The sequence below is a fragment of the Lonchura striata genome, chromosome 5 (assembly GCF_050655825.1).
Source record: "Lonchura striata isolate lonStrDom1 chromosome 5, ASM5065582v1, whole genome shotgun sequence".
Classification (NCBI taxonomy): Eukaryota; Metazoa; Chordata; class Aves; order Passeriformes; family Estrildidae; genus Lonchura; species Lonchura striata.
The window spans coordinates 42,115,134-42,139,431 of record NC_140707.1 but is presented as its reverse complement, the minus strand read 5'-3'; the positions used below and the strand labels follow the sequence as shown (position 1 = coordinate 42,139,431).

General features: G+C 37.2%; 1 long non-coding RNA gene across 9 annotated transcripts in view; it reads left to right on the top strand.

Moving 5' to 3' along the window:
• The window catches only part of LOC146767339 (uncharacterized), a 184,133-nt gene that overhangs the window by 146,954 nt on the left and 12,881 nt on the right, over positions 1-24,298 (top strand). The window contains exons 4-9 of one of the 9 annotated variants that reach the window (XR_014955595.1): positions 1,545-1,619; positions 9,651-9,709; positions 10,067-10,144; positions 12,658-12,726; positions 15,605-15,656; positions 17,607-23,008. This is a non-coding gene — a long non-coding RNA (uncharacterized LOC146767339). Of the gene's footprint in view, positions 1-1,544; positions 12,727-15,604; positions 15,657-17,606; positions 23,009-24,298 lie in introns of all 9 variants that reach the window. The other 8 variants (XR_014955593.1, XR_014955592.1, XR_014955590.1 and 5 more) reach the window with 8 other exon arrangements.

The window sequence follows — 24,298 nt, the reverse complement described above, 5'->3', positions numbered from 1 at the left end:
AACTGTAATGTAGAAAAGATTTTTGCCCCATTCATTGTAACTATGATTGGTGTATCACTTTCTGATGTGTCTCTTATTTGTAACATTGCTAATTTGTTTTTACCTCAGAACTCCCTTTCCTTTATGTAAATTCAAAATATTGAATTGCGGGATTTGTAATTTTCTCTTCTTCCCCCCCACCATTGCATTGTTTGGGATAACCTATGAAGAGCTGTGTTTGGCAATCCTTCATAAAAAATAATTCTATTTCTTCATAACAATAATGACTTCTGGTTTTGTCCTTGGCATGTTACAAACTGCTCAGTACTTCTGAAGAATTTAATTTACACTGCTACAAGGTGAAAACCTAGTATATGTGCATCAAATAAGAAAATTAATTTTTGTATTTAACATAAATAATCAGTAATGTAAATATACAAACACACTCTTAAAATGAAGGCAAGAAAAGTATACTTAGAGGCAAATATTGAAGAAGTGGTATAAATAAAACAAGGATATTTAACACAAAGCAAGGCTGTGAAGAAGTTCCATGTATAAAACTGCATCTTTTCTGGAAGACCACAGATCCCTAGGGATGTGCAGATGCTTGAAGTGATTTGAAAGAAAGGCTGATGGATCAGTTGGCATATACACAAGCACAGGTGTTAGAGGAAGTAAGATTGTTTTTATAACTTGAAACTTCAAGATATGCATTTAAATGATAGGGAATTTCCAAGAAAAAAAAAGAAGACATATTTCCTCCAAATAATATTATTACATCCTGAATATGTTCTGTGTATGTATTCCTACACAGTCAGAAGCATACACAGTTGTGTATACCGAGATGTAAAAGGAAATAGTATCTTATGCATGGAGAAATATCACAAAGAGGTTTTAGAATAATGTACTTGATGAGAAAAATTGCAAAACACCATATATTTCACATGACAAAAATTCAGTTTGAAATAATTTAAAAGTGACCAATACCTTCAGCAGAAGTAAAGGAGCACACAGCTTAAAAACATGCTGGTTTTGACAGTTTAATTATTTTTTAAAAATGCATGAAATTTGTCTGATTCTTGCTACTAAATTTCTCTTTCCTAGTCAGAGAGGAGGAAGAAAACTGGCATGCTTAAACATAAATTTGGCTGTATTAGTAGGAAATCTACTGTAGTCATAAATGGAAAATATTCAAGCTAAAATGTCAGTAGTAGAGGATGACAGGAGTCAGTGTTAGAGGTCCAGATTTTAAATATTTACACAAATATAACGTAACAGCGATGTGGAAAGCAAAGACATCCAAGTTTGCAGATAGCACTTAATTAGCAAGTACTGCAAATAATGAAGGAATGTACAGTCAGAAATCAGAGACTGAATGGAGAATAAAGTTTGAGCTGTCAGGTGAGTGTAGCTGTAATAAAGATGGGGTTTATAAAAGGCAACATGGAAAATATTTTTAATGTTAAAATTTTGTGACAAACTTAACCTTTAAAAATTTTGGTAATATGTAAATATGTAGCAGTTGCTGGTATTGTTTTAGTGTACTTGTTTTTCTTGTTTTTCAGACTCTTCCCTTCATTAGGATGCTGAGGACCACAAGGAGCCTCAGTCTCCAATCTAATCTAATGGATGTATCTCAGGTAATTGGAGTTAAATGACATTAATTCCATTACAGCAGTCCAACATCCACAGTTCGAAGCACACACTGCTAACACAACCCCAGATTCCCACTTCATAAACTGCTGAGTCTTTACAGCAGAATAGGGTGCATGCAGAAACATTATTATTTAAAAATCAACCATGCTGAAAACATGGACCACACAGATTTATTTGTATCTGACCAATAGGAAAGCAGCTGGGGAAATTTCCAGCATAAACTTTCATGTTTATGTTTGCTTTCAAGCATGATGTACTAACATTTTTCTAAACACTATGGTTAGCACAAAGGTAAGAGAGTTTTAAACTATCCCATCATTTTTGCTATGGGGCCATCTGATAAATGATAGCAGAAATTTTTTTTAAGCATTGTTAACAGTTAAATGTTTTTGAAGACTTGTATGCTATAATATTTATATTACACTGTTTGATGCTTACATACTGCTGCAAACATTCTCTTTAAATCAGAAGCAAACAGTAGTGAAAGATTTTCAAATTGCACAAAGGCATCTCCATATATATAGCTTTATATATGATCAGCTTCTCAGAGACAGAGACTGTGTCTGCTACAAAATTTCTCCTCAGCTGTTATTTTATCACACCTTAGGAACAGATTCTTCCCTTTATGTTTATATTTGTGTAACTGAGCAAAGGACAGTATGGGTGAACTGCTGCTGCTTAACCCAGCAGCTCTTTCAGTCTCTGTTGCTCTCTTTGCCATCCTGATAATCTGATGGGGTCAAACATTTAACCTTGCAGGTCACAGATCAGCTAAAACTTGCCCTCATTTGACCCATGTGAACAATAATAAGACCCCTTTTCCAATAGTCTTTGTCCTGACCAACCCAACTATAATGTCAATTAACTTGTCAAGGCTTAAAGCCACTTTGAAAATCATTCCGTTTCTGTGGAATGTTAATAGCAGAACAGCTGTTTTCAAGAATCTCACATTTTGTGTTTCTTGTATTAAGAATTTTAGTAATTCTTCCCTCATTGTCTGCTCTCATATGACATAAGATATAAACTGATCTGCTGACCTCAAAAATGTGTTTTTCTTGCAAAGGGAATAATTTCCTATAAGAAAAACAGTATTTAGCTAAAATGTCTAAAAAAGTTTTGTTTTGTTTTCTGCATAAGAACCTAATTCGGTTTCTTGTATTTCTACTAATACATGCTTCTAGCAGAGGTTTGGACCAGATGATCTCCAATGTCCATTCTAACCTAAATTCTTCCATAAATGTTGCTGAATTAAAAGTTGGTTTAGACCCTTTTCTGCTTGGTTCAGCCCAGGACGTGAAAGAACCAACCTCAGCAGTTGAATGGAGCTAGCTCTGACTTACTTTTCTGTCCAGTTCTAACCTGCTCCCCACAGGAGAGGTTTATAAATAATGTAGCTCAGCACTTTTAATTTCTTGCATCCTATAGGAGCCTTTTCCATATTAATGATCTGCTTCCTTCACCAGAGCAAACTCTACTCTAGCCTAGATAAATGCCTTTCAATTTAAATTTAAAATAATTGATTTATTTAGCTTTTGTCTTTGGAAACAATATTAACCTGGAATTTCAGCCCAGGATAACATTTTCTGTCATGTGTAAGATGAAGTCTGATGTATTGCCACTCAAGTGGGTTATGATGTGAATATTATATAAATCAGAAGGAAAGCCTACCAGTCATCCAGTGAGATTTAAAGTACAATTTTTCATATCTAGAAGGTCATGAGAGCCTAACACTGGAAAATGTGGAATACATTTATATTGCACACTAAAATACAGCATTAAAAATATAATACTCATTTCAGTAATATGATTACACATATTAGTAAATGTCAAAAATTGTACTTGTAATGCAGCACTGTTGAATATAGGCATTACTACAATATTTAGTTACGGGACTGCACAGTACTATTGTCACAGGACTCCTGCCTTCAAGTTCCTTTCATGGTCCTTTGGCATTCAACATCCAGTCTAAAAAGTTAGCCCTGCAGAGGACTCATCAGAGTCAAACAACTGGGTCATCCCACAGTCTTATTTTCCTATATCCTAGTTCCTGTGATCTCTGTTTCCCTCCTTACAGACAGATGCTTCAAGTCTCAGTGCAAACTCTTTGCCCTAACACTCTCCTCCGGCAAACACCTCTGGCCATCTCTGCTCTGAAAATAGAGAGTTTTGTCCCCTGCAAAACTTGAGCAAGGACACCCAGAACTGACAGTGCTGAGCTCTCATCACATGCACTCTTGGTACCAGTCCCGGGTACCACTCCAAAGCCCAGTTAACTACAAGCTGAAATCTCCATCAGTAGCAGCCTTTTAGAGCTGTGACTTCAGAAGTCTCACAATCCTCTAGTCAGTGTTTGCAGACTGAGATATTTTCTTTCTGGTATTTCTGGTGGTTTGTTTTTTTTTCATCTTTGCCTTTATTTTTTTTTTTTTTTTTAATTTTTTTATGTCTTAAGTTGTTCAAGATGCAGTTCCATATCAACAACAAAGAGCACAAGCTGGACACTTCAGTCACTCCTTCCAAATTTTATGTTTCTGTTTCAAATCATTAAAAGTTCACACAAAAGAGGCAACCAGAACATTTTGATATGGACAGAATGATGTATTTTATCCTAGTTTAGTTCTTGGAAATAGTAATTTTGACTGAAATTTTCCAGAAAGATTCAGTCTGAGGCAGATTACCCAGTAAGCAAACTTTCAGGCCAAATAGTTAAAGTTTGGCAAAGTTACGAGCTACAGAAAATGATTTTGTAATGGAATTTCTGGGCACTTTTAGTAGGTGGTGCCACCAGTCCAATTTACCACACATACAAAAGATACTTAAAATTTTATTAATTTTCTGGAAATCACTAACTTTTTTTCATCCTAGAAATAACTTCTGGATTTTCTGATGATACTGCAAGTGAATTGATGAACACAACTAAATACATCATTTAAAGCCTGAGTTTCAAAGAAGACAAAGATGTCTTACAGGAATGAGCAATTGAGGGACTGGACACATGCAAATGCATATATGCACAAGCACTTTCATGTCCTTTACATTGTGACAAGCAATTCCATAAAAGAAGTTACTTTTGATGCAATTCCAAAAGCAGCAGAAGTTTTAATGTTATTGACAGAGGCAACTGGACTAGAGGTAGCACCGAACATTATTTGCACTCATATGAAGATGCCAGTGACAACTTTCATGCTATTTCAAGACATACTTGTATAAATGTCATTTCAATATTAGCAGCATTAGTTTTGAAATTACAATTTTTGTTCCTACATGCTTACATATGTACATACACACACTAAACAGAGCCTTTATTCTCATGTGTCATTGTGTAGCAGATTTGAGAATACAATTTTAAAAAATTAATCTCAGCTTCTCAAACAGGAGAGTTTATTCTGGCCTAAGATATTACTTTTTCTTTATGATGTCCTTGAAATGGAGTTTTCTTGATAAACTCAGTACATTAGTGCTTAATTTAGTATGATCTGTAGTCCTTGTATATATTTTCAGCACTTGTCAGCAAACTGACAAGTTTGCTTTTAGTTGCAGAGAATTTCAGGTATAAAGTCAATATAAAGTCAGTGTAGTGAAACTAACTTGAATAATTTTGCATTCCTTGAAAATGAAATCTGTGGTTTAAGACCAAAGCCATACATACTAATTATTCCAGTTGTGAACTTTGATTAGAAAGAGCAAGCTGTACTGATAGGATTTCTTTCTCACCTTGCCCAGAAATGTATTTTCTTCTCTTCCATGACATCAGATCTGCTGATGCCACATTCCCCTACCAAACAGCAGCTGAATCAAGAAACTTGGTTTGGTTTGCACAGGTCAGGTGGCCCTGAGGCAAAGCTTCCACTTACTGAGCACATGCAGTGACACTTTGGGTGAATTTATTCAGTATGTTCACTAATGGTTCATGAAGCTAGCCGATAACAAATAAAATGTTACTTTATTTTCTAGTTTTAAAAATAGTTAAACCTATAGAGTGGCTAAAGTTTATTACAATCTACACAAAAGGAGTTTGGGTGTTTTAAAACATCAGCTGTTAAACAGGATGGAATAGGCAGTAGGAGCCACACTCTGGGCATAGTTTTGTGCTGTATCCTGTGAACAACTGAACCGCTTCAATTTCCATTCCCATGTCTTCTTTTCTCTTGTAGAGCCACTTTAACCCATTCTTTACTAATACCTCCCAGCAGGCGCTGCTCTCACAGCCTCAAGAGACAGAGCTATGCTTGAAGAATGCCAAGCAGCAATGTACACACTGGCAGCACTTGACCCAGATGCCACTGCCAAAGCTTGAGTCAATGTTGTGCCATTTAAAAAAAGAAACAGATCTTTAACCTGGCAGTGCTACTGAGAATCAGCTTGTGTTTATTGAAAATGGTAGTTTTGTAATGTACCCCACAGAAACAACATGCCATAAAATCTTTAAGCTGAAGGAAAATGCTATGTGCATACAGGATCAAAAAAGATCAGAAAAATTGCAACTTGCTTTGAAGTTAAACAGATTTGTCATAGACAAATCAGTGAGAAGTGGTTGCAGGAACCTCACCTGGGAATATTTTGCCATCTACTGTTTCAGATGATAAAAAAACGGGGTCCAGACAAGAGACCAGAAGCTGATGTAGATGAAGGATTAGCAATGCATGAAATTACTTATTCCATATTTAAAAGATGCATGTTGCTGGCATAAATACACAAGCAAGCACAGATGGCACTGAAGGCTGAATGAGAGGTTCAGTGGGTCTCTCACATCAAATACATGCAAACAACCTTCCAGTAGAGAGCAGTGTGTGCACTGAAAGAGCATTGTGACAGCATGGGAGACACTACAGCTGGGTACATCTCCCAGTCTGCTTTATAAATCAACAGCTTGAGTCCTGCAGAGGGAACAAAACCAGTCCCTCAAAAGACCTGCAGGACTAAACATTTCCCGCTCTTTCCAAGAAGATGAACCTTCAGAATGACAATTTTATATTCTGACATAATTTGATACATTAAGATTCACTTAAATAATTTAAACACCTAATTATTGAAATTATTGAAAATGGGAATTACAGTATATCTGCATTACATAAAGCGGTGTCATATTTGAGACCATATTATCACCAGATAATCCAGATTATCACCATCCACCATGCACAGTGCACTGCTATCCTGCCCTCAAAACACAGCAGCTTTCTGGTCATTTTCACTCTGATCCTAGGTCTAGCAGATTCTGTCTAGACTAGGGAATCTCAGAGCAGTACCAAATCTACTTTTTGGTGCCCTTATCTGTTCCTCACCAGTAATTTCATTATAAACAAATTTTCAAAATGTACATTAAAATGTAGTAGAACAGATTTTGACAAGGTGTTGTATAAAATTTAAAAACAAATGAAGACACTGCAAGGCAAGATAGTATCAGACAGGGAAGGGCTAAATGAGTGAGCTTTAAAGGTTTATCCAGGTAAGACAATTACTGTCATCTTCAAAGAGTAGGTCTTGCCTTGGAGCAATTAGAATTGAATCTCCAAAAAGTAGCAGTTGCATCTGTGACTTGAAAGCTCTGTAATTTTGGGAGAATAGTATTTTTTGAAGTTTTTATTGTTTTGTCAATAGCTCCATAACTGCTGCTAATTGTTAAAAGCACAAGTTTCAAACAAAATTCCCACTGACTGGCATTCTTGTAAGCACTTTTAGTGAAGCAACTCAGTACTGAAACCCACTCCTGAGGCTTGAGAAAGTTGCTAGGTATAAATTTTTTTTGTGTAGATCTCAAAAGTCAATCTACATCCAGTGGTATAGCAAAGCAATCAAAGTCTGCCTATTGTAATTATTGGGGTACCTAGAAATAGAAGCAGAAAAAAGAGGCAGTTTCCAAAGACTAGAATTAAACAGAAGTATACCTCTTCTCTGGGAAGGTGCTGCTGTGTAGCAACATGTGGTGTGAGTCATCAGTAGAAGAGAGAAAACTGACTTCTGCCTTATCTTCTAAAGACATCATTCCTGATTTTTGGTTTTAAGAATATAAAATTAGCATCTATCTTATTTAAAGTAGATAGTTCTTTTTGGAAACAAGAAAAGGATATTATTAATGGTGTGCTTTCTGACGAATTTATTTCATTGTCACCACCAGTGAGAGCCTAGTGAAAGGGCTGTTTGTGTTGGAACTAACTTTTAATCTCTGCAGAAGTCTGTAAAAGCAAAGTGCTTGAACCACCATGAACTCTTGGCAGTTACACACTCCTTTAAAACTGCTCATTGTGACGAACTTAGCTTCATGATTCAGCCTGTTAATATCTGCATAATAAATGAAAAATGAATCTATATCTGAACATAGTGAGTGCCCTTCTGAAAAACTGAGAGGGAGAACATAAAGGGAGAAATAAACTTGAGGCTGAGTTTTCTGCTTTGAATTGGTGTAATGGAAAATGTTATTCCCCAGTCACCTTCTTGACTCCTATTTATTACACAATATCCTCTTGCTTTCCAGTTCTGCTCATGCTGGCTTTCATGTTTCTGCTGAACAATTTCTATGATACTGTAGGCCAAAAAATTAGATATCCTTTTTTATCATCTAGCCAAGTTCAGGCTAGACACTCAGCTGGACAAAACCACAAATTCTCAGAAGATTCAGTATCACTGAATTGCACTTCCAGTCTGCCTACTGATTAGAAAAGTGCCAAATCTTTAGCCATGTTCATATATTTTCTTTATTTTCTAACAATGAGACACCAGAAATCCACATCCCCAGGTTTTGTTCTTGAACATTTGAAGTCTCATGAATCCTGAGTTTCTGATGTTTGTTTAACACAATCTTTTCTCAAACTAGATTATTCCTGGGTAAAACAGAATAACATTTTTCCAGGGCAATTGAACACAATAATTCCGAGGACTATTCCATAGGAGTCACAGGAAGAAGGGTTCCACAATCTGTCTGAACCCTACAGAAGGTTCTGTGTCACTTAAACATTTCAGATTATGATCTGATAGACATATTCCTTTTCTGAGATTTCAAAAAGACCTAAAAGTTTTGATTGGAAGGCTTCGCCAAACTAATTTTTTTTTCTTGGAAGGCTTCGCCAAACTAACTTTTTTTTCTTAGTCCAGTTTTTTCATTTAAAAAAAATTTATACATTCAAGAGACAAAAGGTAGGGTTTCTTCAGACAGTGGAGATTAAAGAGAAGTTAAAAGAAACTGACATCTTTGTGGAAGGAAGGTTCCCTGAAAGTTACCTTTCTTGCTTTAAAGTCTGATATACCAGCAGTGGCATTAATCAGAAATGATGCATGACACCAAGAGAAACAGGATATCCATTCCTAAAAAACCTCAAGAGGAGCCATATATTGAATCTGTGACTTTGTGTGTGTGTGTGTGTGTGTGTGTGTGTGTGTGTTTGAATGGGAAGACATATAATATTCAATATGTTTATTATTAAAATAAAACTGGGAAGGATCAATTAATACATAGATTTTGGACAGTAGGAATCATATACTTATACCAACAACAAACAATACTACTTTTTTCTCTTCTTTGTGGGGTTGATCTGGGAGTTTGAAAAGACTGAGATGGTCTAATTTTCCTCAGGTAGCAAGAGGGTCATCCAGCTCCTTCTCTAGCAGTCATGTTACCATATTACTGAAAAACCAGCCAGCATACAGGCATGACTACTATACTATAGTCAACATTCAAAAAACCCTCCCAACAACCCATGAAAGATGACATAAATTTTTCTGACCAGAACAGAATTTAAATGTCGTTAATTTTATCAAAAGTATTGAATCTAAACATCAGGAGTTACACAGGTGTTCTTTCCTCCAGGAAGGGAGATAGCAAGGCACAAATTGCTCTAAGAATTGATAGAGAGTTACTGGCTGCTCAGAACTTGATGGGAAAATCCTACAAACTTCATTAGGAAGCAGACTACTCCTACTTCAGTGGGAGCAGAATTTCTTCCAGAAGCTACGACGGTTTATTAGGTAAACAGCCTTATTACTGTATTTCTTTGGAGACTAATCTGCACTTTTTGTTCTAGTGTGTGTAGAACTCAAAAGCACTTTTCCTGCTGACTCAGACTGTTGGAGGTTGTCTAAGGTAAAATCACTTCTAGTTCCAGGTAATGTAATTTCTCTCTGCAGTTCAGATTGCTGTCAAAGATATGCAGCAATTTTTCTTTTATGCAAATGTTTTTCATGTTTGAGAATACCCCACCAAGAACTATTAAAGGGGCTCAGCTAAAAAAGGATTGGATTTTATTCTTTGTTTCTGCATTAGCTGGCACAATGTGGTTAAGAAATAGTGTAATACAAGTCAGAAAAGCTAATGAGATACAGTAGTAGAGTTGGAAAGGTGTTTGCTGCTTTTGTAGGAAAGAAATGTACACAATTTGCAGTCTCCAGCTCCTCACCTTAATGAAACATCTTCAGTACTAACGGACAATTTTCCTTTTAGGAAAAACACTTCATGATGACTGTTGCCAGCTACACTAAACATAGATAATTGGCTCTATAAACGCTGTCTTCCATAAAGGTAAAAATTTCTTCTGCTGCAGGATTCCTGAGAGCCAAGATTTAATTTGAAGGGACAGGCCTGGTCTTGTATTCTGAAGCTTATTTCTTTGCTATTCTGAAAAGGAACAGCATCTTCCCTTATCTAACAGACACATTTATGAGAAAGACACCTCCCAGTTCCAAGATACATAGGCCCTGTCAGGCACAGTGAGACAATAGATACTGCACTAGAGTAGCAGAGAGAAGGATTTCAGTCTAGCTGGTTTGCTCTGCATCCACTCTGCATTCTGCACCAAATCAGAGCCACAAAGGCTATGCCATCTAAGACTTTTCACTGAAAACATTTTCCACAGAAATAAAGTCTTTGCTTCTGCCAAATTTAGGTGGATTAAAAAAAAATATTTGGAAAACAGACCTGCTACTTTGTTTTCCCATTCTTTAGAAGATGTTTCCAGTAGTTCAAATTGCTAAGGACCTATGAGAGAAAGAGCACTTTTAAGTGAGGGGGAAGAAAAAAGGTGCTTGTAACCTATGTTTTTTTCCATAAACAGTAATGCATGCTGGATTACTGCTTAATGAAATCTGGTGCACCAACATTATATAAGCTTTGATTGACAGTTTGGCAGAAAAGAAAACAATTCCAATAATTAAAAAATTAAATAGAGGAAGAAAAAAAGCTCTTTTCAGTTTAAAGTTGAAACCATGGTCATATTCAATTTCAGCATGAACAGCACAAGTTCTGCAGGACCATATCGTACAAAGGCTTTTCTTCTTCTAGTTTTGTCACATTTGAAAAGAACTAGGAATAGATGTTTACCACACATTTATATTCTAAAGCACTTTAAATTTCACCTGCAAATTATTCTAAAGCATTCAGTTTTCTATGAAGACTCTAAATCTATGCAAGCAGCCATGTTTTGGGAAACTTCTACATAAATTAGCTCTTTTTTGATCTCAGTGTGCCTATAGAGTAGCAGGAAGAAGAATTTATAACAAACAACTCCATTTTGATCAAATAATTGGTCAGCTAGTATTAAACAATGTTGAAACTATGATTATTTTCAGAGAGGATGATGTTTCAGTCAACAGAAGACACTCCTTTTCATTGCTGTTGTAAGGGACATGTTTGATGCCTAACGCTTTCTGGTACCCTAAGAGGAACAGGATTAATACAAAGGCTCACAGGTATGCTAGCAGAACCCACCTCTATTGCATCAGCAGCTCATCTATACTGCTCATAAATAGCAGAAATTCCACATGCACATCTGAAATGCATCTACAGAAGAACAGGGAGGGCTGTTACTGAACTGACTGGTATCTGTGCTACAGCATAGCCACTGCCTTTGGAAGTCTTCCTTCTCTTGTTTCAATTTACTTGCTTCAAATTACTAGAAAAGTAGTTGACTGAGCAGGCAGCAGGACACAAACTGGAGTACTCCATCCCTCTGTCCTTAACATAAACACATTTGTATCTTTCTGACTGCACAGGGAATTTGAGGGATAGCCAGGTCTCCTCATCTCTTATGAATGAAACTTTCCTTAAAGCTGATAAAAATGTTGAACCCACATGAAAGAAGATAAAGCCCTTAAGAAAAAAAACACTTCTGTCTTTCACCATTAGCAGACCTATGAGATGGCCTATGAGCTAATGAAAGAAGAACTCTGAAAACAGGAGGTCAACTCAGTCTTTGTTGTTTCCTGCCTCTGAACTCTTCTGTTGTAGCTAACTATTGCCCCCTGATGATTTCCTGACCTGCCCTAACCTAACTCCACTGCTCACTCTCCCTCTCATTAGAAGCTGATAGAGAAAGTCTCCTACTGGAGAGAAGAGACCTCCTGCCCCTCAATTCTTTGCCAAATTGAACTGTCTTACAAGCTTCCTCAATTTCTCCTACTGTTCCCAGGGTTTAGTGAAGCCATGAATCCTTAGCTGAGCAGCTTCTAACTAAACCCAAATCAGTTAATATATTGACTTGGCAAATTAATGATAAGCATTATAGTCACCATCTCTTTACCTGTGTTTTTTCGTCAAAAGGCTGCCAAGTGACTGTTACTGGGTAACAGCAGAGATGTTGACTTCTTCATCAACTATACAAGTGCCTTAACCTTTATTTTAGTTAAGTAAAACAGTAGGATTATTAGATTTTTGAATTGTCTTCAAAATGCTCCCAGTCTATGGAAGATAATTTCAGCCATGCAATGGCAATTTGTTGTCTGTTGTAAAAAGATCATGTCACAAAGTCTCATTTCTAGATAAAAAAACATCCCACACAACTCACCATAGCATTGCTATAAAGGCAGTGTATATCATGTGTTCCCTAGGTTGGTTTAGTTTATCAAGAAAGTATGTGGGCATTATGATTAAGTCTCTGGTGTTGTCTGTGTTTTGAAACAGAACTTCTGACTTCTGGCAATTGCTGCAATGTCTTTGACTTACTCTATATTTATTGTCTTTATAGGTCATTCTGTAGCTTTCTCCTCAAGGCCCCCTGACTTAGATCCTTAATATGAAAAAGTTTTCACCTTTGTCAGTTCTCATTTTTCCAGAACCTCACCCTAGAGAAGAAGTACATGGTTATATGAACAAGAGGAGAAAAAGAGGTAGGGAATTGCTGTCTGCAAGATAGAAGATACCTGTCTCTAATTTTCAGATATTGTCTCATTAATACAAATTTAGTTAAGTTTGTATTTTGCTTTGACATCTACTACTTCTGTTTAGATCTAATATGTGGTTTGTGCATCTAATATTTTTTATCTGTTTCAGTTTCTCTAATAAGAGGTATTATTACTACTTACAAATCTGGTCTTGCCTAAGGCCTTGGACTATAATAGCTACACCAATAGTGCCTTTAAATACAATAACCTGTCAGAAACTACTGTTGCATCTTCTACACATATCAAATCAATAATTTCAAAAATATGTTGTTATGGTGAAAAAATAACTCATGAATTCACACAATCATATGTTTCATCTCATCTTGAAAATTGCAAAGTAATCTACCAGCTTCATTCCAGAAGGAGAATTGCATGAGTCATGCCTAAAAATGCAACACCACAACACTGACAAAAATAGGTGCATGACAATCCCAACACTACACTGAGACATACATAATTTTCTGGTAATTCACTGCCAGCCATTAATACAAATCTACTGCTTAAGTGAGTCTTGTCTGTGAGACTGTATATAAAAAGCAGCTTCTCAGACATCAGAATAGTTCACTGTCTATATTAGCATCTGATCTGCTTCATTCTCAGACAAAAATGGTATCTGACTGCACTTAGTTTCAGTTAGCCCTGCAGCATTAATACACAGATGAGGGCTCCTTTCTTGTTGCATTGTTTTTGGTCTATGTAAAGTGGTGATTTAGTGGGGCTCTACAGACTGTCTCCCATAGCTCACTTTTAGAGACATAGGGATTGGATGAGTAAACTACCACCAGACATCAGGGATGGCAATATGAACAGGAGCCAGCAGCAGATCAACACCATCCTGGACTTATTAGCAAGAATGTGCAACATTCAGGAGAAGGGATTATTCCCTATATTTGACACATCTGAAATTGCGTTTAGAGTTCTATGTTCAGTTGTGATCTTCCTTGTACATGTTAGAGTAACTCCAGTGGAAGACCACCAAGATTATCAGGAGAACTGGGAAGTACAGAGAGAATCAGAGACAGCTTTTACTCAGCCAAAGAGGAAATCAAAGGAGATCAAAGGGGAAATCTAATTGTATTTTACTTGCAGGGGAATGGATGGTTATAGAGATGATGGAGCCAAATTTTTCTCAGAGGTGTATACAGTGCAAAAATGAGATGCAATGAACACAAATTGCAGCACAAGAAATTCTCTATGCAATCAAGGAAAAAAATGTATTCTCAGTAAAGGTGATAAACCACAGAAACAGTTTGCTCAGATAGGTTGTGGGATCTCTGCCCTTAGACACCTTCTAAATTCAACTGCATATAACACTGGACAATCTGCCCTAACAAGTTTTGAGTTGCTTTGAGAGGCAACCTCAGAGAGAGATTCCAATGTAAATTACTAAATGATTCAACAAGTTAAGATATATTCTCTATTCAGCATCTCTTATTGACTATTATAAATCACTTCTACTTAAGCTCCTGACTCTTGTGGATCCCATTTGGAGGAAGTGATACAGATCTTAGAGAGCAATGCAGACTTCTATGCTTTATAATATTGGGCCTCTTGAAAAACAAACCTCTAAGTTTCATAATATCCAAGGTTTCTGAGAAACTATATAAAATGTACCATAACCCCTGGTATCCTAAACCAAAGTAATTAAATTAATTCTACTATATTGTAGCCTAAGTACAGTAAGATCCACAGTGCAAGGGTTGTAGAATCACAACTTTTAGCACAATTTAATTATCAACATCAATGCTGAGAATAATTTGTATTTTTCTGGCCATTTACCCTATGATAACCAGAACATGGAGATTTAAAGCAGCCACAATGGTAAAAATGGGAAGAAAGAGAACACCTTTTAGTTTAAAAATACAACTTGATGGTGTTTTCTCTTAATTAAGAAATTGTTGTGGTTTTATCTGTGGTTTATCTTCTGTTTTCTTGCTTACAAAATTTACTTGCTACAAAGTCTTGGCAACTAAAATCAAGCCTGCAGTTATCTTTAACATGTTAAATATAACACAGGAAGCCAGATTCTGGAAGTTTTAGTTATCCTGAGTCTAGATAGGGCAATTAGAATTGAAGGCGTGCCTCGATGAGGAAGGTACAGTTCAGTTTGAGCCACAGGGGCAAAATGAACCTCAAAAAGTGAAATAAGTAAAATCTTGGCTCATCAGCTTTACACTGTATAGAAGCTCATATTTTGGGGAACAAAATATGCAATTTGTGTTTTGGTTCAGGACTGCTACCTTTCACTAAAATAGCTATGTTTTAAAAGTCAGTTTCTCTTCACCCTTTTCTGCATCTTTTGATTACAGGGCATACCTAAAAAAAAACATTACCTATCAAGATGTTACAAATTAAAAAATAAAAAATAAAAAAACCCTTGGCTTTTTAAAAATTATTTCGTGCTTTTTTCTCACTTAATTGGCAAAATATATGTATTTAGATTTAACATACAAACCAGAGCACTCTAGCAATTTAATTTTGAAAAGAGAGAGGTTTTTTTTGTCAGTATTAAATACTAAACTGAGTAAATACTAAACTGAGTAAATGCTAAACTAAGTAATGGCTGGGTGCCATTCAGACATGTAAAGGCAATGAGACTGAAATAAATAATCTTAATAATTTTATCAGGCATTTTATGTTGCAGCACATTTGAAAATACTAAAGAAAGTATATTAATGTCTCTTTTTATCTAGCTGCTTTTAAAATAATTGCCACATAAAGTTAAATGAAGATTTCATCTTAGAAACCTGTTTTAACCTAACAATTTATCCATTGTTATTCTTAACAAGACCAACAGTGATTCATAGCTATTTTTCCTCCTCAGAATTAGAAGTGGAATCCATGTACAGCACTTGTACACAAATGGAAAACTCAAGGTCAGTTTTTAATTATTGGTTAGATTTCTCTGTGGTTCTCAGGCCAAGGATACATCATTTAAATCCATACTAAGCAAACTTTAAAAGAATATCAGACCAGTTTTGGCAATTAAATGTGAAGATGACTATGAATCAAATGAACATTTACTTATACAACTGGTCCATCACATATTAATACTACAATAGTGGAGATTTTGTTACAAGAATACGGAAAATCGACTGATGTTTAAACTGCTGCATCTGCATTGCTTTGTAAACTGTGCCAAGGGGTGGACCAAAGGTTGCAATAAATTTCTGTGTGTGATGCTTACCTGACTCAAGGCAGACCATGCTTATATTCCAGAGAGAATGTAGGAAAGACACAAACTAAATTACAACCCAGCCAAAACACGGCTACATGAGTTGTCCTATCAGCTTTTGCAATAAGCTCAAGCAGAAGTGCTAAGGATGGTCATGTCCCACAGAATACTTGAAGTCCATTCTAAACATGGGCGTTACTTAAGTTTTAGACAATCTAAGCTGAAGCTAAATACAGACTTTTGTCCCAGACACCAGGCTACAAGAATATGAATCATCCTAAAATTCATACTGCAGCTATGGTGTCGACAAAACTTCTAAAGAGACAAAAAAGAGAGAAAACCATTTATTTGCTCAAAGTGTATTGAACCATCATGGAACAACATAAAAACAACCTGTCCCTTCATTTTTCATTTTTCCTGCTCTCTCCATTCTTGTGCATTTGGGGTTTTTTATGCTTTTCCTTCAGTTGACAATATAATTTTGTTTAAGCTCATAAAACTATTTAATTTGCATAGTAAATCTGAAGTAACTTAATGAACTCATTCTACTCTCTTTTCATGGCTTGACATTAACAACCCAGTAAGAACAGAGCAGAGAAAGCGAGGGAAAGGTGATGCCTAGACATTTGCTATTGCTTAAATTGAACAATGGATCTGGATTTGCATCCAGAAAAAACAAAGTTTAATTTTCTTTTGGTAGTCTGTTACATCCACTTTCACTGGTGCAAATGGCTCTATCGGATGTCAGACCCACTTAACTGGGAACAACATGAGAGAGTTCTCTTGGGCAGAGACATTTGTGTGCACAACTCCTTCACATGAAATCTTTCATGTGCATATATCTGTTCTCTAGTTAGCCAGAAGAAATTGAAATTTTCAACATGATATTACACTTTTTTTTTTCATTTGATTAGAGTAAATGAAATTCTTTTCTAAGTTATAATTCTAAGAAGCATCACTAATAAGCTGCAACTGGCTATGTTTTAAAGCACCTTCTATTTTTTTGCTAATTAAAGTCATAGTTTTCCAGACATGCTACAATATAAGTCATTAATGAAGGGGAGACATGGACTATGTTTGGCAAGTCTCAGAATGTAAAACTCCTTAACTGTATTTTACACCTAGAGTTTTCAAGCTTTGGCAAACAGTTAAAAATAGAGAGATCTGAAAGCAGGTAAAATTTCTGGCATTAGACTAGAGTGTAGTGTTTAAAGCTCAGATCCACCAGCAAGCTAAAACATGGTTAAAGAAGGTTAAATTTGTTGTTTTTTCTTACAATGTCCTATACAGCACATGCCAATGCATATAGAGTCTGATTCTGCTGTCAGCTACACTAACATAAATCCAGAAGTGCTTCAATGAAGTTCAATGAATTGCACTATATTCTTATTTATGTTCAGAAGAAAAATGCTCCTTAATTTCTAAGAGAAGCTTGTCACAAAGTGTTATGAACACACAGCCTTTCAAAGGCTAGAGATTTATCAAAAAGGTAGGTACTGCAGAGTGCTAAAAGAGTTCCTTGGTCGGGGCCTAGACTGTAGATTATCCAGTTGCCATCTGTGAGTTAAAGCAAAACAACTATCCCTGTTCAGAAACTCAGATGGCTTTGGCTGTAGAATGATGTACCACAGTTTGAGCCTTTCTCATGCAGGGCCTGACACGTGAGGAGTTGGCTCGCAGCATTCACAGAGACAGACACCAGCAGCTACAGATCCAAACTCGTCAGGTACTTTCTTATGTCACTGTGACTTTTTCATGCCTCTGATTCCTGAATTTTCTTCTCTAGAGGTAAATTGTCTCAGCTGTGCTGTATTTCTGCCTCTATGTCTCCCATAAGAAGGTTTGTAACCACAGTGCTTTGTAGGTTGTATATCAGCCTGTACCTGTACTACCTGTAAAAAGGTGAGGTAGGAGGGATGCTGTTAAATTGAATGCCCAGAGATGAAAATACTCCATGATTTAGGACAAAAGAAGGGCCTTTGACTCAGCTGCTTTGCCTGAATGAGCTACAGATCAGTTGCTGTAGATGCTTTGCCTGAATGCATTTGGTCTGTTGCCTGCTCAGAACTGGCCCAGCAGCAGTCAGTAAAGTTCTGTGCTGTCTCACACCCACTGCTTGTGAGCCTCTGTGTGATTCATTAGCCTCCTAGACAAGCTGGGGGCTCCTTGCTGTCTTGGCCCATCACTTTCTGTTTCTTCCTACCCGTGAGGAGGTTATGTCACACTAATCCCACCCCTGAGATGTCCCACAATTCTTACCCCACTACTGAGCATCATGTACACAGCATATAGAGACATGAGGCCAATCATAAAGAGGCATCTCTTTTGAACCTGTTTTAGGCTATGCACTGTCATGATTACTGCTACAAAAGTTTCAGCCCAGGAAAAGAGGACAAGCTAGGGAACCACAAACAGATGATAAGGGAGAAGACAGGGATGCCAGGATGAAGCAGGTTGATGCACAGAGGCATCTGCAGATTGATGCACAGATTGATTGTCAGAGGCACTTTGAACCAAATCCACTTTGTCCCAAATACTGTTCACTGCCTTGCAACAATCCAGGTGGCAAACACTGGAATCTTTCGCCCAAGGGCTCCCAAGCCTACGCTGCCTGGATAGTGTGCTCATCCTCTGACAGAGCTGAGCTGGGTTGGGCCAGGGAATGTAAGGACTCTCCAAATATACTAATGAACTTGGGCTTATAGGCAGCCAAGAATGAAGAATTTGCAATCCAGCCCAGCCCCTGACAAGGCTGGGGGTTGTGGTGTCCAATCCTCTGTGCCTGAGACTGCCTCAATCTGCAGTGGATCCTCACTATCCATCTGCATCAGCCGACCAGCAAGAAAGAACCAGATCTCAGGGCATTCTCTAGGATCAGTAGTCAAACCACTAGCCTACAGAAATACACTCCTTCTCTAATACTTCCTTTCTCTCTGCTACATTGCTCTCTGCACAATAGAAATGAGGCAACAACTGGGGCTCATTATTAGAGTGATGATGATTGCCCTGTCCAGGAAACATTCTCACAGATCTTTCCATTTTGATGGAGTCCCAAAAGTGCAACCAATATAATATACTACTTACAGCTATATCACATTGAATTGCTTTCTTAGCACCTCATATTGATGGATTTGTAAATAAGTAAATATTGTTTTTAATAAACTGATACAGAAGGGGCTGGTTTTGATAACTTCTCATTGAAGCCAAGTTGTTAAACTGGCCTGACGGCTTTAACAAGAAGCAGCATTAGTGAACCTGCCTTACCTTTAAGAACAGGCAGAAGCTGCACACGTGGCTGCTTGCATTAAAGGGCATATGTCTCTGAACTCTGGTCCAAGACAAGTCCAGCTCAGACAATTGCCATTAATTAACTCTGTCTGCTGTTAGACAGCTGAGCTCATCTAAAACATCTGTGCAATCAAAACACCTCCAGAGGGGTGGTTCAGCTTCTTCATCTCCCTTCATCAGGTTAGGACCTGTTTGTAGGTGCAGTGTCCTATCCTACCCTTTGTGCCGACTCTGACTTACTGTTCAGTCAGTTCAGCTTATAAAACCAGATGAAAAAAATTTCATTCAGTAAAAGGTTGCATTCAATTGGGTGCTTAAACTGAGAGCTTTTACATAAATAAAATAGTGCATTGCAGTCTTTCTGAATGAAAGGTGTAAAATCAATCATCAACAAAAACATCAGGCCAGAATAAGCAACAAAGATGTTATGGGAAGACCTAACACAACAACTTCAGTGATGTAGGGATTCACGTAGCAGAGAAACCTAACAGAGTTTGTACATGTGCCATGCCTCCAGACTTCTTTCATCTTACCCTGGTGGGAGATAAAAATAATATAGAGAAAATCCCAACCTGTTCAAGGTGAAATTAAATAACTGCTTAACAACTACAGTTACTTGCAGTTTTGTTGGCTGGCTAGAAGTAACCCTATGAATTAGATAAAAGCACATTACACTGTAAAAGCCTCTATTCAGTGCAAAAGAATGCAATAGTGAGCTTCTGTCTGAAGCCAAAAAGCTAATGTGTATAGCTTTTTGAATCCAGAGAGTCCTGTCTTACAAATAGGATCTGCAAAATGCATGAGACAAGTGTCTTTTTGACACTTCTTGAGGTATCCAAAAGATCACTCTGCACAGCAGTGGTGTTACAGCATCAGAAAGAGCCTGCGCTGAACTGGAAAACCATGAGGTTGACTCAGCACCCTTGTCATTTTATCTTAGATGTACTGTCTTCTGAGAAACCTTTTAAGGTAAATCAACTGTGGTTTGTCTCAAATAACCTTTTTTTTTGTTGTTGTTGTTTTTTTTTTTACCTCCTTGTTATGTCTGGGAGAAACCTGAGCTGAGTGTGCAACTGAAGTTACAAAAAGTCTTGCAGAATAGAATAGCATAGAAATGAAGGATTACGCTTTCGGCATGACTGCCACATAAAATCCTGCTGAAGGTAGTTGCACAACTATAACTGTCCAATGAAATTGTTGCAAAAGAAAAGGGCTGCAAATGTCAATACATTTCATCTTTAAGAATTTGTCATTGAGTGCACTGTTAAGGGATTTGCTAAGCAGCATTTGGCATACTTTCCCATCCTCCCATTCCCAGAGGGGAATGCTACCAGCCTGCCTGCATCTGCCAGATTTGTTGGCAGCATCTTTTGTTCAGATCTGTCAGGACCTTAAGTCCAGTCAGCATCTCAAAAATCCCCCAAAATACCTTAAAAGAAAAAATTGCACAACATTTTATTCAGGTCCTCATTTTCTGTCTGGAGCATGAAAGTATCCTTTTTTTTTTTTTTTTTTTTTTCTTTTCTTTGTTAATGCAGTCTTTTTCCTCATTTAGACTCTTCTGGGTGTTCCTACACAAAAAAACTCCATAATCTGTGCTTTTGGTAATAAGTCATTAAGTACCATGTCCTACTTACCACCTCTCATTCAGTATTGAAAACAGGGGATCAGCTCCTTCTATCAGCCATTCCAGATGATTATATATATTACGGTCTAGAATTTAAATCAAGCACTCTTTCTGTTTTCTCCCATTCTGCTTTGAGGGTTGTCTTGTGCTGACCTGTAAAGGTGTTAGTACCATCCTTCAGTTCCTCAGTTCTTGGCTAGTATGAAGCCTAGGAAAAACTTGACAAGAATTAAGGTGCCAGCACTAGGGGTTGCACATCAATAGGACTGACAGCATGAGATTTGCTTACCCAAACATTGTCATTTTAGGCATTGTGTACTTTCTCTTGCTGCTGCATAGGGATGTCAGAGTCACCCAGACTTGTGTAGTTATCTTGAATGGCAAAATACATCCTAAGTGACACTGGACATCTTCATTTAGGCAACTGAATCCCTTGTATATTGTCTTGTTTCTTTATTCCATATATATCATAATCATAGCACTATCAAATGGGTTATTATGGGTTTTATACTGGGTTGGGTTGGAAGGAACCTCAAAGACCATCCAGTTCCAACCCTCCTACCATGGGCAGGGATACTTTTCTCTAAACTGGGTTGTCCACCCACTCAAGAGGTTTGTGAAAAGAGGTTGTTGAAGGCTGAGGCAAAAAATTTGAGTACCTCAGCCTTCTCCTCATCTTTTATCACCAACTTTCCAGCATTGTTTATCAGGTGGGTAAACCTTCTTTAACCTTCCTTTTCTAGTTAACATACCTGTAGAAGTCTTTCCTGTTATTTGTTGCATCTCTTGCAAGGTTCAGTTCAAGCTTCATCTTAGCCTTTCTCACCCCATCCCTTCACAACAAGTTCATCTTCTTCCTCTTCCAGAGTTACTTGTCCTAGTTTCTACTGCTTGTGCACTTGCTTCTTGCACTTCTGTTTGACTATCAGATCCCTGCTTGGCTATACTGGTTTGTTGCCTTCCTTGTTTGATCTCTTGCTCCTGGTGGCTGTTAGCTCTTGCAATCTATGCAAGACTTCCTTAAAAATCTGCCAGCTCTGTCACACCCCCTTGTTACTGAGAGCAGTGTGCCAAGGGATCCTATTGAGTATCTCCCTGAAGAGCTGGAAATTGTTTTCCTAAAGTTCAGGGGCCTAATCTTCCTCTTTACCTGACCTATATTCCTCAGGACTGGGAATTCCACCGGCATGTGATCATTGCAGCCCTGGCTGCCCCCAGTCTTGACATCCCCAATCAGCTCTCTCATGTTTGTGACCAACAGATTGCCCCCCCCACTCTGGTAGGGTTGTCTATTACCTGACTCAGAAATTCACACATTCCAGGAGCTTCCTGAATTGTCTAAAGGTCACTGTGCTTCTTTCCCAGCAGATGTCAAGGTGGTTGAAGTCCTTCAGCAGGATGAGATCCTGCGAGCACAATGCCTCCTGTAGCTGGAACAAGAAGGTTTGGTGGGTAGGCTCCCTTTGATCAAGCATGACCATTTTTTCACAATACTTTAGCAGTCTTTTATTGACAAGGAAAAAAAAGAGTGTCAGGGTATTTGAACAAGTGTTTTCAGAAAATAACCTCTAAATGTAAATACATCAATTTGGAATTAAAACCTGGTTTTAAGAGTGAAAATAATTTAGCCATAATTCAAGCAGAAGATATACAAATTTCACTTTTCCAAGCAAAGGAATTGAAAATGCACACTAATAGCAGTGCACTGAAATTTACAGTTTTTCACCTACTTTGTAATCGAACACTCTTTGAAGACTATTTGTAGCATGTTTGATGTAGGCATTGATTTTGTTAAAACTGTATGCACAGCCAGTGCAAACAGTCCAATAATCCTGAGCCTTTATTCGGCTCCATAACCATTTTAATGGCTTTTTCCACATTTATTGCTGGCAACAGCATACCTTCACAGAAGCTGAGTTGTGCTTTTTGTGTTGGTTTTGTTCTTGATTTACAGGCAAGCTCTTTAATTGAACTCTTAAGAACAAACTGTGCATTCAGAACCTTTGCAAATAGAAGATGCATTTAAGAAGTTGTTAATATAGCCTGCATGGTGGAACGTGGCTGATCATTCTCTGGCATGCAGAACACTCAAAATAATAAAAATAATCAGGATATTTGCAACTCTCTGATATGTTCAGGTAATTCAAGAACCAAGAAAATTAGAGTATGTCTTACAGTCTCAGAACAAGTCCCTTTGATTTCCTTTCTCTTTAAGTATTCAGCAGTTTGCGTTATTCATGTCACAGATATATTTCATCTTTCCATACCAGAACATATTCATGTTGTTTACCCAAATGTGTGCCAAAGGCACAGACTCTGACACAGATTTCCAGTATACTGCAGGAAAATGAGAATGGAATGTGTGTGAAAAACAGTACAAATATTCTACTTGTATTTTCCAAGTTGCACTACAAACTAGATGATAAGCAGAATGTTTGTTTTAATGTTTTTTTAATGGAAAATATAACATATCAAAAATTTAAAAATCTAAGTAATAAAAATATTTTAAAGGAATATAAATAGCATCAAAGGAATGTCACAGGATTAAAACTACAGAGTTTACAACAAATATTTTTCTATCAATAGTTTTCTTATTGCATATAGATCTAAACTGCAATTGTAGCAATTGTATCTTTTCACATTTAGCATTTTGCCATTTTTCACTATCATGACCCGATAAGCCTCTAGGGAAGGAGTGGTTTGTAGAATTGAGGATGTAGTCTTCTGTAGTAAAATGCTGAAGGGAACTTTGGGTCACTAGTATTTTTACATAATAGAGGTAGTTGCTTGGTTGTGATGATTCTTTTGCTCATTCTTACAGTACAGCACAGCAATTCTACACATAAATGGACATAACTATTTAGATTAGATAGGAAATATTCAGTAAGGTTTATACCAGCATTCTGGGGCTTCTCACCAAATCTTAGCCTTTTTGTACACATAACATAGGTTAAGATCACTTAATTCAAATTGTAAACCTCTATTTAAAAGAAATAAAATCTGACTCTAAAATTTTAATTTGATCCCATTTAATAAGGTTCAGACTTTGCTTACAAGACCACACAATCCCTGCCCTGCCCCCGGCTATACCTTTTACCTGTAGAAAAATCCTGCTTTCTTTTTGCAGGGGATAGAAGAAGGAAGTGAATTAAAGTGTCATAAGTGAAGCACCTCATATGCAAAGCCCTCAGCATAATTTGTTATCAAGAATAAGAAACACTGGGAAAGGAGCCAGAAGTGTTGAAATTAACAAAATAAAATATTTTGACTAAGGGAGTTACACATTTCCCTGGAAAATGGGTTTCTATCCCTGCTGCTGCCAAAAGGCTGCTGAATAATATTTATATGCAAGCACTAAGGCTCAGATGAGACTTGGATATTCCTGCTGACACTAAAAAGGCTATAAATTAGGCATGTGGCTTAGGAGA